Genomic DNA, 17,416 nt, shown 5'->3' with positions numbered 1-17,416 from the left:
TGCAATCCCTATCAAAATTCTAGAACTAGAACGAATAATTCTATAATTTTCATGGAACCACATAAGGCCTCAATAGCCAAAACAATCCTGAAAGAGAACACAATTAGAGGCCACACACTCCCTGATTTCAAACTTCAGTACAAAGAGTACTCAAACAGCATAGTATTGACATAAATGAAACAGAATAGAGAGCTCTGAAATAAACACATGCATATATGGTCAATTAATTTATGACAAAGGAAGCAAAAACATACAATAAGGAAAGGAAACGGTTATGGGAAAACTGGAGAACTATATGCAAAAGAGTGAAACTGGACCACTATCTTACAATATATGCAAAAATTAACTCAAAATGGATTAAAAACTCCATAAAACTGTAAAGCTCCCAGAAGAAACCCTAGGTGGTAAGCTCCAAAATATATAAAGAACTCAGTAACAAAAAACCCCCACAAACCATTCAGTTATAATATGGACAGAAACATTTTTCCAAAGAAGACCTACAGAGGCCAATAGGCACATGAAAAGATGCTCAACACCACTAATCATCAGGGCAATGCAAATTAATACCACAATGAGATTATAACCCCATACCTACCAGAATGACTATTATCAAAATGACAAGAAATAATAAGCATTGGCAAGGATGTGGAGAAAAGGGAATCTCTGTGCAGTGTTGATGGAAATGTAAACTGGTGCAGCCATTATGGAAAACAGTATGGAGGGTCCTCAAGAAATAAAGAATAGAGCTACCATATGACCCAGCAATCCCACTACTGTACATCTACCTGAAGAAAATGCAAACACAGTGCTCGCTTCGGCAGCACATATACTAAAATTGGAACGATACAGAGAAGATTAGCATGGCCCCTGCGCAAGGATGACACGCAAATTCGTGAAGCGTTCCATATTTAAAAAAAAAAAAAAAAAAAAAAAAAAAAAAAGAAAATGCAAACACAAATTTGAAAAGATATATGAACCTATATGTTCACTGCAGCATTATTTATAATAGTCAAGATATGGAAACAACCTAAGTGTCCATCAATGGGCGAATGGACTACTTTCCAGCCATAAAAAAAGAATAGAATCCTGCCACTTGCAACAATAAGGATGGACCTTGAACATATTATACTAAGTGAACAAGTTAGAGAAAGGCATGTACTGCCTGATTACACTTATATATGGAATCTAAAAAACAAAACAATAGAACAAAACCTAGATCTGTGGGTTGCCAGAGGGAAGGCAGCTTGGTGGGTTGCAATGGGTGTAGGTGATTAAGAAATACAAACTTCCAGTTGTAAAATAAGTAAGACACAGGAATGGAATGTACAGCACAGGGAATATAGCCAATTATATTAACTTTGAGGGCGCCTGGGTGGTTCAGTTGGTTAAGTGGCTGACTCTTGATTTCAGTTCAGGTCATGATCTTAGGGTTCTAGGATCAAGCCCTGAGTCAGGCTCTGTGCTCAGGCGTGTGCTCTCTCTCTAAAATAAACAAATAAATCTTTAACAAAATACTAACTTTGTAAGGTGAAAGATGGTAACTAGATTTATTACAGTGATCATTTTGTAGTGTATATAAATGTCAAATCACTATATTGCACCCTTGAAACTAATATAATTTTATTTTTTTTCCACCGAATTTTACTTTTTTTAAAAGATTTTATTTATTTATTCATGACAGACACACACAGAGAGAGAGGCTGAGACACAGGCAGAGGGAGAAGCAGGCTCCATGCAGGGAGCCTGATGTGGGACTCGATCCCAGGATTCCAGGATCACACCCTGGGCCAAAGGCAGGCACTAAACTGTTGAGCCACCCAGGGATCCCCTAATATAATGTTATAAGTCAATTATACCTCATTAACAATTTAAAAAGAACATGAAAAAAACCTCAGGGATTTTCGTTTTAAGATGGTAGATACATCTATTCTTCTGCCTCCCTGGAGTCTCCTGAAATGACAGAAATATATACTCTAAAAAGAATGAGACTAGGAACAAAGAGAATTTTTGCCAGAAATCTGAATATAGGACTGATGGAGCAGAAGGTCTAGAATATTTCCTGACATAAAGGCAGGTCTTCCAAAAGAAGACTGAGAGAGAGGCCAATGTCAGATTCAATCCCACAAAAGGAAAGGATTGGGCCAGTGAGTCAACACCAAAGTGAATGTACTAAAAACTTGCCTTCAGAAAAATGAGGGCCATAGGGAGCCCTTTCTTATTCTAAGAAAGTGACTTGCAGGTTCTACTCTTGCACTAAAGCCAGTGACTTCCCCTTTAAAGTAAGCATGTGATCATCTGGGAAAGCATTTTGTGTGGGGCTGCTAGGCCCAAGACAGAAAGCCAAGCCCACAGTCATACCAGGCTCCTACTAAATACTTAAGAGGCCAGAGTGATGTCAAAAGCCCAAACCTTGTTTCCCCAAAAGAGACATTGACTTTACAGCAATATACAGTCCAAAAAGCCTTTAGGAGAACTCCAGAAACCAGTTAAGAAGTTGCAGTACTCCAGGCAAGCGCAAAGCCAAGAACAGACTTTGGAATATGTAAGAAAAGCCATTAGATTTCACTGCAAGAGCTCTTTCTTCAAGCTGGCACAACTCAGCACAATTGGGAGAAAATACCCAATTCATGGCTCCTCCCTTAGGAGAGGAGAAGAGTACATTCAATGTTCCAGCTTTTCAGGGGACTGATCCAGGGACTGATTTCTATGTCAGTAGACTCAGAGTGCTGGAGAGGATCTGACATGCTTTGGATGCCTGGGAGCCGCTAAGAACAACATGAGCTTGGTGGCATGCTGAAGTACCAGAGAGCCTGCAGTACTGCAGACAGACAGTGGAGGGAGCAAGAAATTACAAACTCCTGAAAATGAAAATGACAACCTCCCCAACTGGGAAATTACATGCTCAAGTTCAGAGAAGACATATTCCCAGAAAAGGTTTGGGAAACCTCCAGAGAGTGGGAGAGGTGGCTATTTTTTTAAATGCAAAAAAAAAAAAAAACTCAGCAAAAAATAATACACCATCTGAAGAAACAGGGACACATGGCACAATCAAAGGAAAATAGTAAATCTTGAAAAACTGACCCTAAAGAAACAGAGATCTATAAATTAACCTTACAAATAATTCAAAATAATTAACCTGAAGAAACTCAATGGGCTACAAGAACACAGAAAACTAAATTAAATCAGAAAATGATGTATGAACAAAATGAGAATTCAACAAAGTGATAGAAATTATAAAAGAACCAAACAAATTCTGAAGCTGAATAATTCAGCAATCCAGAAATTCACTAGATGGGTTCAACAGCTGACTTGTTCAAGTAGAAGAATCAGGAAGCCTGAAGAGAGGTCATTTGAAACTATCCAGTTAGAGGAGCCAAAAAAAAAAAAAAGGGAATAAGGAAAAATGAAGAAAGCCTAAGGGACTTAAGGTACATCAACAAGCAGACCAATATATGCATTCTGGGAGTCTCGGAAAGAGAAGAGATTAAATGTCAGAGAGCTTATTTGAAAAAATTACATCCAAAGAGTTGCAAGTCTGAGAGAAAGTAAATGGACATACAAATTCAAGAAGCTCGAAAGATTCCAACTAGGATAAACCCAAACAGGCCTACATTGAGACATAATATAATCAAACTGTTGAAAATAAAAAGGATTCCTGAAAGCAGCAGACACAAGCGCTGCATCACCTACATGGGAGCTTCTATAAGATTATTAGAGGGTTTCTTAGAAGAAATAATACAAGCCAGAAGGAAGTAAGATGATATATTCAATATGCTGAAAGAATAATACTGCCAACCAGGAATACTACATTCAGCAAAACTGTCCTTCAAAAGTGAAGGAGAAATACCCTTCCAGAGAAACAAAAGCTAAGAGAGTTCATAACCACCAGATCTACCTTACAAGAAATGCTAAAGGGAATCCATCATGTTGAAATAAAGGATGCTACACAAAAGCATATGTAATATATGTTCCCTGGGGAAGGTAAATACAAACAGAATCTTGTATTACTATAGTGGCAGTGTGTACATCATTTTTTAATTCTGATGTACAACTAAAGGATAAAAGCATACAAAAAATTATAAAACTGTGTGAGCAAATACACTATATAAAATCTTGAAAAAGTGACCCTAAAAAGATGTAATTTGTGACATCAATAACATAAAACTGAGGAGATGTGTAAGAGAATAAAGATTTTGCATGTGACTAAACTTTTTATCAGTTTAAGATAGACTGTTGTAAGATGTTTTACATACCCACTATGGTATACCTATAGAAGAACTACCTATAGAAGATATCCAAAAAAGAAATAAGAATCAAAGCAAGTCACTACCAAAAATATCAATGAAACACAACTGAAAGGCATCAAGGGAGGAAAAGGGGAACAAAATAACTGATATACAGAAAACAACAAAATGGCAACAGAAGTTTTGCTACATTGAGTAATTACTTTAAATGTAAATAGCTTAAACTCTCCAATCAAACAACACAGAGCAGCTAAATGGATTAAAAAAAAAAAAAACAAGATCCAACCATATGCTATCTACAAAAGACTCACCTTAGAATTAAGGACACATAAGGTAAAAGTGAAAAGATGTAAAAAAAAGATACTCCATGCAAATGGATGAGAAAGCATAAAAAAATCTTTGTCTCAGTAACACAATGAATTGGAATATTCTCTGTAGTTTCAAGGGAGACTTCTTGTACAGTGTCTTCAGTTCCTAACACCTGGTGGGTACTGATGGACCCTGAGAGATGGGGGCAGGGTAGCACCTGTGATAACAGCACATTATGCTCCCAACCAAGGTCCATGTTGGTGCGGTGAAGATGCACATAGAGTATAACAGGGAGTCAACATCATCACAAAGAGCCTGGGCCTTTGGCTTGTCTTCATGAGCTATTTCTTAAGATCAGTCACATGATAGTGAATAGTTATAAGGTTAGTGGAAGGCTGGAATCTAAAAGAAGTGTATTGGGGGAACAGCAATGGAAAAATTTTAGGAGAGCTGATTACAAACAATGAGACAGAGAAGAGAATCTGATTATAATAAAAACAAAAAAAATTTTTTTTACCTCCTCTTCTATTTTACCACTTAAGAGAACTAATATCAATTAGACCAAATGAATAGAAGGAATTAAAGGGTTGCAAGTAAATTAAGCTGAATGCCTCATCAGCTCTTCCCTTTTAAAATATAACCTCCATAGGAGCCTTATCACCTTAAGTGATGGCACTGTTATTTGTCACAGGGGTGTGGAAGCTGGCTTTCAAGTCCCTGGCAATCCTTGTGTCATCCAAGAGCTCGTTCTATGCAGTGTTTAAGCAATTTACACGTGCAAAACTTGTTCTCTTCCCATTCAGAGCCACATTTCATGCAGAAAGCAGTTTGTAGGCCAGATTTGATGATGGTGAAAGCAAGTGCAATCTGTAGGAGGTTATGTTTTATTTGGAGTTTGTTTTGTTTTTCCAACAATTATTTTGATTACTCGACATGGAAAAAAACCAAGCATCACTTAATAACTGTGTGCTTGTGAAATGTTTTCTAAGGCCTACAAGCAAAGTGATACCCAAAGATTGTGGTTTTGTTTCACTATATACTTAATTCATTTACTTAAATTGGACAATCAAGTGAGAATTTAAATCATGCTGGAGAAACACACATTTGCAGCCTCTAAATCATTAGTCACAAAGGGCAGTCATGGTACATTCTAAGGATCATGTTAGAATAGTGGCTCCACCAGAGTGCAAGGCAGTCACCTGCCTAATGCTTGCCTGGTCAATGACAGAGGGTGAGGAAGGTAGGGCTCAACAGATTCCACATGTGAAGTCTTGTAGGAAACAGAATTACTGTTCAAGATGCAGTCCAGGTAAACGGGCCTCACAAAACAGAAATATACAGGCATGGTGGACACTGGAAGAATATTTGAAGTTGGAAAAAAGAAAGGCTCAAGGCCCAATGGCAGTGAGGATCCCAAGCTACAGGTACAAGACAGGAGGAGAGCTATTCTCCCTTCATGGTGTTGACAACAGTATGTATTCATGCCTTATGGTACATATAACATAAAGCTGTGATCTCAGGATGGCTCTTTGTTCACAGACTTCATCTCCTTCCCTCTTAATCTTCTGTTTTCCTTCTAGTTTTGTTGTTCTTTTCCTTCTAATGTAGATGCTATGGTCATGGAAACAATTTGGTTATTACAGAACTAAGTGAGAACCACTCATGTTTAATGACACTTCCTCAAGTACCAACCATGAAGTAAGGCTACCTGGCATTTCTTTGACACTACTGGGCAAAAACCCCTATCCCATCTTCTCAGTTCTACCTGCCTGCTTTGGACCAGCTTCAATCTACCACAGCCCTCTGTGGACCTGGCCTCTGAAATGTGCCCCCTTGAGGGGCTGCTGCTTCTATCCCATCCCTGCCAGGCTTGTGTTTCCTCCTCTGGAGCGTCCTCCCCCCCTTACTCCTTGCTACACAGCTGAAGGGAAGCCCAGCTGACATGTCGAGAAGGAAATGGTAGCTAAGAGCTTCCATTCCTATCTTCCACCTAGTAGACAGGAATGCCTCTTGCCCCATCAGGAATGCAGAGATTTTAGAGCTGTAAGAATCTGGGGGAGAGACTTCAAATAAAAGTTAATCATTCTCAGGGCAAGAAAGTGACCTTCAGGGACCATACATCAGGGTTGAGAGCAACATTCTAGGTTCTTCACTCCACACATTGCTGTGGGCCCCCTACTGCTACCTTCCCAGCAGCACTCTGTGAAGACACTGTGGATGGGAAAGCACAAGCTTGGGAGCCAGGCAGGCATCTGCACAGACGGCAGGACACTGTGCAAGTCAGTGAGCCTTGTTTCCCACTGTGACACCTGATGATATACAGAAATGCTAATTTCTAAAGTTACTATGTTACTATTTTGTCAACTTGGTTTTTGACCACCTTTAGCTCAGTTTGGGCATCTAAACTTTAGTGGCAGCTATTTAACTAATCAGGCATTCTTTTGAAAAAAGACATTATTGTGAAGAATGTTAGTGTCCTTCAATGGAGCCTCCAATTAAACCAGTCAGTACTGGTCATCTGCATATATAAATGTTCTGCCAAAGGCCACAATGTGACTATCAGCAGTTTTAGGAGAAATGCTTCTGGACAAATGTTCCTTACCAGAATATGATTCTAAGTTGAGAACTTGTACCAGGGAACAATGGACTTTACATCTCATCAAACTATACCAGAGGTATCAGCTGATTAACTGGGTGGCAGGTGGCAGAGAGTCAGCTGAGCCCCGGGCCCATTGTTACTGGACAATCTACTCTGCAGAGAAGAGGAGCCAGAAAGACCAGGGGTATTGAAGGGCACCAGATTTCTGTCTATTCCACAGTGGACCCTTCTGCTGCTGTCACTGAGCGAACAGTTTGCCTATACTGAAACATTTGCTTCATCTTTCCATAAAACAAAACTTAGCAAATTTACTACTGAATATATGCTTTACTATGTTGGTAACGGGCATATTTATATAGAACCAAATAATATCTCTTCAACAAAGATTTTTGAGCACTTCCAGTTTTAGCTCCAACATGTAAAGAGAGCTTGAACATTATCACTCCTGTTAATACAAGAAAACACTGGACAAATGGAAGATCAACTACTTTTCTTGGACCTGTTGAAGAACTGAGGGTGAACTACAACCCAAAATCTGGGGAGACAGATGTATCCAGAGAATTATAGCAACCAAGATCTACTTACTTGGAATGGAAACTGCTAGAGCCATAACCTAATAGTAATACTTAAAAGGTGATTTTGATTAATTGCTGGTGGCTGAGCATGACCAGCATGAGTGAGAAACCATGCTGTGCAGTGCTAGGGGCCCCATACTTTCACAGGCATTCCCTCCAGGAATCTAACCAGGTTCCCATGTTAAGAATGTAAGATTGCCTCACAGATCTTACAGGGAGAGAGGAATAGTACGCATTATGAAATACTGTTTATGGCTTCTCCATATAAAAAATCACTTACTCTCCTTACTCCTGGCAAAGGAAGGACTTTGCCAAGACAAATTCTAGACTCTGGTTCCAGTAGCAATAAGGAAATTCTTCCCCACCCCTGCCTTCTCCAGCCTTCCTGTCTCACGCAGGGAAAAACAAAAACAAGAACAAAACAGAGAGAACAGGGGTCAGGGTGTGAAGGAAGTAGTCTCCAGCACTGCAACCAGGCAAGGGAGCAGGGGGAAGGGGCAGAACTCTACTCACGTAAGAACACTTCTGGAGGTCATTCTCCTGAAACACTGCCTCACCTAAAGACTGAAGGTTGATCTGAACATCAGAGAATTCGTTCCATCCTCAACACCTAACACACTCCAACAGGGCTCCATTATAATAGTGCATTACAATTAAAAGAGCTCCAAGACACACTTTATCTGAGGAGAGAAATATAGGGGAGAGGCGGGGCAAGATGGCGGAGGAGTAGGGGTCCTCAACTCACCTGGCACCACCAACATACCTGGATAACTTTCAAATCATCCTGAACACCTACGATTTTGACCTGAGATTTAAAGAGAGAACAGCTGGAACGCTACAGAGAGAAGGATTTTCGCTTCTAGCAAGATATATTTTCCACTTCTAGATTCCCTTCAATTTAATTTTGGGAGATATACGAGATATGTTTTCTTTGTTTTGTGTTTTTTTGTTTTCTCTGCCTCATTTTGTTCTACAATGGCAGAAGTTAATACCTTCTAAAACATGACCAGAATGTACCCAGAACCAAGTGGAATACAGTGCTGGTTCATTCTGTGAGATTCCTCATTCCATTCTGCCACCCCCCATCTCATTTATGTTCTGGTGGCCAATGTTGGGAGACTCTACAAATATTTCTGGTTTCTATAAATTTGGGACTGAGCATCTTTTAACATACAGAACATAATACACTCAGAACCAGGAGGATCACCCTCTAGGGCCCCTCAGGCAAGACTACATTCTCCTTCCAATGCAACTTTGTCACCACCACCATCTCCCAGTCCCCCCTCTTTTCTTTCCTTTTTTTCTTTTTCTTCCTCTTTACTTTTGCTTTTTAATCTTCTTTTTTCTTTTCTTTTTTTCTTCTTCTTTGGGATTCTTGGCCTTTAATTTTTTACTACTTTGTTTTAAAATTTGATTTTCTCTTTAGTGGTCCTTTTGTTTTATTTCATTCTGATCTTTGTTTTCATTTTCTGGTCTCTGACCTCTCTGAATCATCTAGGGTGAAATTTACTTAGGTCGTGCTTGATATTCTTGACTCAGCCCACTCATACAGCCATTCTGCACTGAACAAAATGACTAGAAGGAAGAACTCACCACAAAAGAATCAGAAATAGTACTCTCTGCCACAGAGTTATAGAATATGGATTACAATTTGATATCAAAAAGCCAATTCAGGAGCACAATTATAAAGCTACTAGTGGCTCTGGAAAAAAGCATAAAGGATTCAAGAGATGTTATGACTGCAGAATTTAGATCTAATCAGGCTGAAACTAAAAATCAATTAAATGAGATGCAATCCAAGCTGGAGGTCCTAACAAGGGTTAATGAGGTGGAAGAAAGAGTGAGTGACATAGAAGACAAGTTGATGGCAAGGAAGGAAGCTGAGGAAAAAAGAGAAAATCAAAAGACCATAAGGAAAGGTTAAGGGAAACAAATGTTCCCTCAGAAGGAAGAATGTACATATAATTGAGGTTCCAGAAAATATCAAGAGGGCCAGAGGGCCAGAAAGCATATTTGAACAAATCATAGCTGAGGACTTCCCTAATTTGGGGAAGGAAACAGGCATTCAGATCCAGGAGACAGAGAGGTCCCCCCTTAAAATCAATAAAAACCATCCAACACCTTGATATTTAATAGTGAAACTTGCAAATTCCAAAGATAAAGAGAAAATTCTTAAAGCAGTGAGAGACAACAGATTCTTAACTTATATGGGGAGAAATAGTAGATTAACAGAACACCTCTCCACAGAGACCTGGCAGGACAGGGCTGGCATGATATATACAGAGTTCTAAATGAGAAGAACATGCAGCCAAGAATACTTTATCCAGCAAGACTGTCATTCAGAAGGAGAAATAAAGAGCTTCAAGATAGACAGAAACTGAAAGAATATGTGACCTCCAAACCAGCTCTGCAAGAAACATTACGGGGGACCCTGTAAAAGAAAGAGGAAGCCCAATGAAATAATCCACAAAAACAGGGACTGAATAGGTATTATGATGACACTAAATTCTTATCTTTCAATAGTTACTCTGACCGTGAATGGGCTAAATGATCTCATCTAAAGCACTGGGTGGTGATCCCTGGGTGGCTCAGTGGTTTAACACCGGCCTTTGGCCCAAGGCGTGATCCTGGAGTCCTGGAGTCGAGTCCCACATCACTCTCCCTACATGGAACCTGCTTCTCCCTCTGCCTGTGCCTCTGCCTCTCTCTCTGTGTCTCTCATGAATAAATAAATAAAATTTAAAAAAAGACGCAGGGTATCGGACTGGATAAAAAAGCAAGATCCATCTATTTGCTATCTACAAGAGACTCATTTTATACCTAAGGACACCTCCAGCCTGAAAATGAAAGGTTGGAAAACCATTTACCATTCAAATGATCCACAAAAGAAAGCTGGGGTAGCCATCCTTATATCAGATAAAGTTTATCCCAAAGACTGTAGTAAGACATGAAGAGGGACACTATATCATACTTACAGGGTCTATCCAAAAAGATGACCTAACAATCATGATTATTTATGCCCCTAACGTGGGAGCTGCCAAGTATATCAATCAATTAATAACCAAAGTAAAGACATACTTAGATAATAATAGACTAAATAGTAGGAGACTTCAACAAGGCACTTTCTGCATATGACAGATCTTCTAAGCACAACATCACCAAAGAAACAAGGGCTTTAAATGATACACTGGGCCAGATGGATTTCACAGATACATACAGAATTTTGCATCTGAACACAACTGAATACACATTCTTCTCAAGTGCACATGGAACTTTCTCCAGAATAGACCACATACTGGGTCACAAATCAGGTCTCAACTGATACCAAAAGATTGGGATTATCCCCAGCATATTTTTAGACCACAATGCTTTGAAACTAGAACTCAATCACAAGAAGAAATTTGGAAGAAACAAACACGTGGAGGTTAAAGAGCATCCTACTAAAAGATGAATAGGTGAACCAGAAAATTAGAGAAGAATTAAAAAGATTCATGGAAACTAATGAAAATGAAAATACGACTGTTCAAAATCTTTGGGATACAGCAAAATAAGTCCTGAAAGAGAAATATATCGCAATACAAACGTCCCTCAAAAAATTGGAAAAAACTCAAATACACAAGCTAACCTTGTACCTAAAGGAACTGGAGAAAGAACAGCAAATAAACCTACAGCAAGCAGAAGACAGACAATAAAGATTCGAGCAGAACTCAATGAAATAGAGACCAGAACTGTAGAACAGATCAACAAAACCAGGAGTTGGTTTTTTGAAAGAATTAATAAGACAGATAAACCATTAGCCAGCCTTATTAAAAAGAAGAGAGAAAAGACTCAAATTAATAAAATCATGAATGAAAGAGGGGAGATCACAACCAATACCAAGGAAATATAAATGATTTTAAAAGCATATTATAAGCAACTATACAACAAAAAATTAAACAATTTAGAAGAAATGGATGCATTTCTGGAAAAGCACAAATTGCCAAAACTGGAACAGGAAGAAATAGAAAAACTGAACAGGCCAATAACCAGGGAGGAAACTGAAGCAGTCATCAAAAACCTCCCAACACACAATAGTCCAGGGACAGACAGATGCCTTCCCAGGGGAATTCTATTAAACGCTGAAAGAATAATACCTATTCTACTCAAGCTGCTCCAAAGGACAGAAAGGGATGGAATACTTCCAAACTCGTTATATGAGGCCAGCATCACCTTAACTCCAAAACCAGACAAAGACCTCACCAAAAAGGAGAATTATAGACCCATGTCCCTCAGGAACACAGATGCAAAAATTCTCAACAAGATACTAGCCAATTGGATCCAACAGTACAGTAGGAAGATTATTCACCAGGACCAAGTGGGATTTATCCCCCCAGGATGCAAGGTTGGTTCAACACTTGTAAAACAATCAACATGATAGATCACATCAACAAGAGAAAAAACAAGAACCACAGATCCTCTCAATAGATGCAGAGAAAGCATTTGACAAAATACAGCATCCATTCCTGATCACAATTCCTCAGAGTGTAGGGATAGAGGGAACATTCCTCAGCATCTTAAAAGCCATCTACAAAAAGCCCACAGCAAATATCCTTCTCAATGGGGAAACACTGGGAATCTTTCCCCTAAGATCAGGAACATGACAGGGATGTCCACTCTCACCACTGCTTTTCAACATAGTACTAGAAGTCGCCTCAGCAGTCAGGCAACAAAAAGAAATAAAAGGCATTGAAATTGGCAAAGAAGAAATCAAACTCTCCCTACTTGCAGATGACATGATACTGTACATAGAAAACCCAAAGGACTCCACCCGAAGATTGCTAGAACTCATACAGCAATTCAGCAGTGTGGTAGGATACAAAATCAATGCCCAGAAATCAGTGGCATTTCTATACACTAACAATGAGACTGAAGAAAGAGAAATTAAGCAGTCAATCCCATTTACAATTGCACCCAAAAGCACAAGATACCGAGGAATAAACCTAACCAAAGAGGTAAAGTGTCTATACCCTAAAAACTACAGAATGCTTCTGAAAGAATTTGAGGAAGACACAAAGGGATGGAAAAATATTCCATGTTCATGGATTGGAAGAATTAATATTGTGAAAATGCCAATGCTACCCAGGGCAATTTACACATTCAATGCAATCCCTATAAAAATACCATGAACTTTACTCAGAGAATTGGAACAAATAATCTTAAGACTTGTGTGGAATCAGAAAAGACCCCAAATAGCCAGGGGAATATTAAAAAAGAAAATCAGAGCAGGGGGGGCAAAACAATTTGTACTACAAAGCTGTGAACATCAAGACAGTGTGGTACTGGCACAAAAACAGACAGATAGATCAATGGAGCAGAAGAGAGAACCCAGAAATGGGCCCTCAAGTCTATGGTCAACTCATCTTCAACAAAGCAGGAAAGAATATCCACTGGAAAAAGGCAGTCTATTCAATAAATGGTGCTAGGAAAATTGGACAGCCACGTGCAGAAGAATGAGACTGGACCATTCACTTACACCATACACGAAGATATATGGTTGAAAGATCTAAATGTGAGACAAGATTCAAAATGGTTGAAAGATCTAAATGTGAGACAAGATTCCATCAAAATCCTAGAGGAGAACACAAGCAACACCATTTTTGAACTTGGCCACAGTAACTTCTTGCAAGTTACATCTATACAGGCAAGGAAAACAAAAGCAAAAATGAACTATTGGGACTTAATCAGGATAGAGAGCTTCTGCACAGTAAAAGAAACAGTCAACAAAACTGAAAGACAACTACAGAATGGGAGAAGGTACTTGCAAATGACATATCAGATAAAGGACTAAGTATCCAATATCCATAAAGACCTTATTAGGGGATCCCTGCGTGGCTCAGCAGTTTAGTGCCTGCCCTCAGCCTAGGGCATGATCCTGGGATCCCGGGATCAAGACCCACACTGGGATCCCTGCATGGAGCCTGTTTCTCCCTGTGTATCTGTGTATCTCTCATGAATAAATAAATAAAATCTTTTTAAAAATACCTTATTAAACTAAACACCCAAGAAACAAACAATCCAGTCATTAAATGGGCAGAAGACATGAACAGAAATATCATCAAAGAAGACATACACATGGCCAACAAGCACATGAGAAAATGCACCACATCACTTGCCATCAGGGAAATACAAATCAAAACCACAATGAAATACCACCTCACACCAGTGAGAATGGTGAAAATGAACAAGACAGGAAACAACAAATGTTGGAGAGGATGTGGAGAAAGGGGAACCCTCTTGCACTGTTGGGGGGAATGTGAACTGGTACAGCCACTCTGGAAAACTGTGTAGAGGTTCCTCAAAGAGTTAAAAATAGACCTGCCCTACGACCCAGCAATTGCACTGTTGGGGATTTACCCCAAAGGTACAGATGCAGTGAAAAACCGAGACACCTGCACCCCAATGTTTTTAGCAGCAGTGTCCACAATAGTCCAACTGTGGAAGAAGCCTCAGTGTCCATCAAAAGATGAATGGATGAAGATGTGGTCTATGTATACAATGGGATATTACTCAGCCATTAGAAATGACAAATACCCACCATTTGCCTTAATGTGGATGGAACTGGAGGGTTATCATGCTGAGTGAAGTAAGTCAATTGGAGAAGGACAAACATATGGTTTCATTCATACAGGGAATATAAAAAATAGTGAAACTGATTATAGGGGAAAGGAGAGAAAATGAGTGGGAAAAATCAGAGAGGGTGACAAAACATGAGAGACTCCTAACTCTGGGAAATGAACAATGGGTAGTGGAAGGGGAGGTGGGTGGGGGGATGGGGTGACTAGGTGATGAGCACTGAGGGGGGCATGTGATGGGATGAGCACTGGGTGTTATAGTATATGTTGGCAAATCGAACTCCAATAAAAAATATACCCAAAAAAGGAGGGAAATATAGGGGAACACAACATAAAGAGGAAGAAAAAAAAACAAGGACACAATAGGAACTTCAAACCTCTGGTATCTATGGCCAAAATAAATGTCAAGTATAGCCCAACTTCCAGCCAGATTAACAGAAATCATGACAACAAAAGCCTATTTACCTCAGATGCTACTGCCTGATACAGCATGTCTGGCTTTCAAGAAGTTACAAGGCATGCCATAAGGCAAGAAAAAGACACTCTGAAGAGATGAAGAGATCATTAGCACCAGACTCAGACATAACAAATTCTGGAATTATCATACAGGGAAATTAAAATAACCATAATTAATATTGTTAAGGGTTCTACTGATAAAAGTAAACAAAATGTAAGAACAAATGAGTAATGTAAGGAGAGGGATGGAAAATGTAAGAAACAATCAAAATGGAATACTAGAAATCAGAACCTCTAACAGAAGTGAACAATGCTCTTGATAGGATTGGCAGCTGACTGGACACAGCTGGGGAAAATCAGCAATCCTGAAGATAGGTCAAAAGAAACTTCCCAGTCTGAATCAATGCAAAGAATGAAAAAAAGCCAACAAGAAAATATTCAACAACTATAAGACAATAGTAAAAAATGTAACATATACATAATTGTAATACCAGAAGGAGAACAAAAAAGAATGGAGCACAAGAAATATCTGAAATAATATCTAAGAACTTTCCAAAATTAATGACAGGCATCAAGTCAAAGATCCAGGAAGCTCCTAAAGCCTCAAACCAGATAAATGCCAAAATTCTATCCCCAGGCAGATCACATTCAGAACTGCAGAAAACCAAAGAGATTGTCTTGGGAGAAGCCAGAGGGGAGAAAGCACCTTGCATTCAGGGGAACAACAGTAAGAGCAGAAGCTTTGCTAGTACAAGAGAATGACATCAAGTGCTTACGAAGGTGTGGAAAGAAACTGCCTACCAAACCAGAGTTTACATGCAGCAAAATTATCTTTCAAAGTGAAGGGAAAGAATTTTCTGTAAGTGTTTATTTCTAAAAGTTATTACTCTGGGGGCTGGGTGGAAGAGAAACAGATTCGAATAAAAACGCATTCCCACCAGACCTGCTATGAAAGACATGTTAAAAGAAGTTCTTCAGGCAGAAGGAAAATGATGTAGGTCAGAAAAGGAATACACGAAGGTAAAACTTTTTTTTTTTGAGAGAGAGAGAGAAGGGGGAGCAGAGGGAGAGCGAGAATCCCAAGCAGGCTCCACGCTGAGCACAGAGCTTGATGTGGGGTCATGATCTGAGCTGAAATCAGGGGTTGGACACTTAACCAACTAAGCCACACAGGCTCTTTTTTCTTATTCTTAACTGATCTAAAACATAACTGCTTATTTAAAGCAAAAACACAATCAATGCACTGGGGGTGACTGCAACACATGGACCAGTGAAATGAATAATAGCTATGTCATAAGGACAGGAGGAAAGTATTGGAACTATTTTGTGATAAGGTACCTGCACTATATGTGAACTGGTACAGTGTTATTTGAAGGTGGTCATTTTGATGGAAAGTACATTTTAAAGTTCACTGGCAACCATTAAAAATTGTTTCAAAAAGTATAATTAATAGGCTAAGAGACAAGATAAAACTGAATCATGTAATATGCTTAAGTAAAATTAGGGAAGGCAGAAATAAAAGGGGAAAAAGAAATAAGGAGCAAATATAATAAATATAAAACAGGTAAGAACATGGTAGATTTATTAACCCAACTATGTCAGTTATCATTTTAAATGTAAATGTACTAATTAAAAGACAGAATGCCATACTGGGTAAAAAGCAAAGCTTAACTATATGTTATCTATAAGAAATCCACGTTAAATATAAAGATTCAGATGGGTTAAAAGCAAAGAAATGCACCCAGATCCTGGTTTCTTTTTCTTTTTCTTAGGTTTATTTTTTATTCAAGAGAGAGAAACAGAACACGAATGAGAGGGGCAGAGGGAGAGAGACTCCCAAGCAGACTCTGTGCTGAGTACAGAACTGGATGTGGGGCCTGATCCCATGACCCTGAGATTGTGACCTGAGCTGAAATCAAGAGTTGGATGCTTAAATGACCACACCATCCAGGTGCCTCAAATCTTGGTTTCTAATACCATTCTCCAATACAAGGAATCAGAGCTCCCTGGAGAAATGGCTGATTCTAGGAGAAGAGCAGGAAACACGTAAGATGACCCTGGAGCATTTTATCATGCCAGAAAAGGAAGGGAGTGCTCAAAACAAACACACACACACACACACACACACACACACACACACACACACACACACACACAATGGGGGGTGTTGTGTGTCAAAAAGACCCAAGAGCCAATTAAAAGAGTCTCCAAAGACCAGTAACCCAAAATATAAAATAAATATCCACGAATATAGGTGGATACAAGTAAATGATTGTATAAAAAACTACATGGGGAAGAAATGACAAATTTCCCTTGTGGAAGAATTCTAAAACATTTATATAGATACTCAGCCCTCAAGGAGGTGGAGAATAATGACCCGGTCCTTAAGTGTGAGCTGAGTGTAGGGACCTCCTTCCAAAGAGTACGATATGGAACAGGGGGACAATGGAGTGACTTTACAGTGCAGAAACCTGACATGCACCACACCAGCCAGGTGAACAGTGATGAGTCATGTTGACAATGTATGCCCTTGATATGATGTAATAATAAGATATCTACCCCTGTGGTCATCCTCCCCCAAACCTGTGGTCTGAGAAAAACATCAGACAAATCCCAATTGAG

The 17,416-nt window shown here is 39.2% G+C and overlaps 1 protein-coding gene and 1 non-coding gene across 2 annotated transcripts in view; one reads left to right on the top strand and one right to left on the bottom strand.

Annotated features, from left to right (window-relative positions):
• Window positions 1–17,416, bottom strand: part of ANO10 (anoctamin 10) — a 223,663-nt gene that overhangs the window by 70,283 nt on the left and 135,964 nt on the right. The window lies entirely within an intron of this gene.
• LOC121479173 lies at window positions 806–912 on the top strand. Its single transcript, XR_005984676.1, has one exon. It is a non-coding gene; the product is annotated as a U6 spliceosomal RNA (small nuclear RNA).

The sequence above is a fragment of the Vulpes lagopus genome, chromosome 19, assembly GCF_018345385.1.
Source record: "Vulpes lagopus strain Blue_001 chromosome 19, ASM1834538v1, whole genome shotgun sequence".
Taxonomy (NCBI): Eukaryota; Metazoa; Chordata; class Mammalia; order Carnivora; family Canidae; genus Vulpes; species Vulpes lagopus.
The sequence above is the reverse complement of the archived record's forward strand: the minus strand, read 5'-3'. Positions and strand labels throughout refer to the sequence as shown.